This window comes from Terrapene carolina, unplaced genomic scaffold (genome assembly GCF_002925995.2).
Source record: "Terrapene carolina triunguis isolate 2854851 unplaced genomic scaffold, T_m_triunguis-2.0 Scaffold28689, whole genome shotgun sequence".
Taxonomy (NCBI): Eukaryota; Metazoa; Chordata; order Testudines; family Emydidae; genus Terrapene; species Terrapene triunguis.
Genome location: NW_020693040.1, coordinates 6,129 through 7,950, shown reverse-complemented (window position 1 = coordinate 7,950; position 1,822 = coordinate 6,129).

The following is a 1,822-nucleotide window of genomic DNA, read 5'->3' as shown; positions in this document are numbered from 1 at the left end:
TTTAATTCCCTGTAAGCCATGTCATCAGTTGCCCCTTCCTCCATCAGAGCAACAGCAGACAATCGTTTCGTGCCTTTTTTCAGCCCAGACGCCATAGTACTGGCATCATGGAGCCTGCTCAGATCACCGCGGCAATTATAAGCACTATAAACACCACACACATTATCCTGGAGTATATGCAGAACCAGAACCTGCCAAAGCAAAACCAAGCGAGGAGGTGACGGCAGCGCGGTGACGAGAGTGATGAGGACATAGACATGGACATAGTCTTCTCACAAAGTACGGGCCCTGGCAATGTGCACATCATGGTGTTAATTGGGCAGGTTCATGCCGTGGAACGCCGATTTTGGGCCTGGGAAACAAGCACAGACTGGTGGGACCGCATAGTGTTGCAGGTCTGGGACGATTCCCAGTGGCTGCGAAACTTTCGCATGCGTAAGGGCACTTTCATGGAACTTTGTGACTTGCTGTCCCCTGCCCTGAAACGCCAGAATACCAAGATGAGAGCAGCCCTCACAGTTGAGAAGCGGGTGGCCATAGCACTGTGGAAGCTTGCAACGCCCGACTGCTACCGGTCAGTCAGGAATCAGTTTGGAGTGGACAAATCTACTGTGGGGGCTGCTGTGATGCAAGTAGTCAACGCAATCAAAGAGCTGCTGATATCAAGGGTAGTGACTCTGGGAAATGTGCAGGTCATAGTGGATGGCTTTGCTGAAATGGGATTCCCTAACTGTGGTGCGGCGATAGACGGAACCCATATCCCTATCTTGAGACCGGAGCATCAAGCCAGAGAGTACATAAACTGAAAGGGGTACTTTTCAATGGTGCTGCAAGCACTGGTGGATCACAAGGGACGTTTCACCAACATCAACGTGGGATGGCTGGGAAACGTACATGACACTCGTGTCTTCAGGAACTCTGGTCTGTTTCAAAAGCTGCAGGAAGGGACTTTCTTCCCAGACCAGAAAATAACCGTTGGGGACGTTGAAATGCCTATAGTTATCCGTGGGGACCCAGCCTACCCCTTAATGCCATGGCTCATGAAGCCATACACAGGCAGCCTGGACAGTAGTCAGGAGCTGGTCAACTATAGGCTGAGCAAGTACAGAATGGTGGTAGAATGTACATTTGGACATTTAAAAGCACGCTGGCACAGTTTACTGACTTGGATAGACCTCAGCGATACCAATATTCCCATTTTTATTACTTCTTGCTGTGCGCTCCACAATACCTGTGAGAGTAAGGGGGAGACGTTTATGGTGGGGTGGGAGGTTGAGACAAATCACCTGGCCGCTGATTAAATTATAAATTTAAATTATAAATTAATGGAGATATCCTATCTCCTAGAACTGGAAGGGACCTTGAAAGGTCATCGAGTCCAGCCCCCTGCCTTCACTAGCAGGACCAAGTACTGATTTTGCCCCAGATCCCTAAGTGGCCCCCTCAAGGATTGAACTCACAACCCTGGGTTTAGCAGGCCAATGCTCAAACCACTGAGCTATCCCTCCCCCATGGAGGAGTAAATACACGCAGCCAGACACCAGGGTGGTTAGAAGAATACAGGAGGGCGCGGTGCGCATCAGAGAAGCTTTGAAAACCAGTTTCATGACTGGCCACGCTACGGTGTGAAAGTTTTGTTTGTTTCTCCTTGATGGAAACCGCCCCCCCTTGGTTCACTCTACTTCCCTGTAAGCTAACCACCCTCCCCTCACCCCTTTAATCACCGCTTGCAGAGGCAATAAAGTCATTGTTGCTTCACATTCATGCATTCTTTATTAATTCTTCACACAAATAGGGGGATAACTGCCAAGGTAGCCCGGGA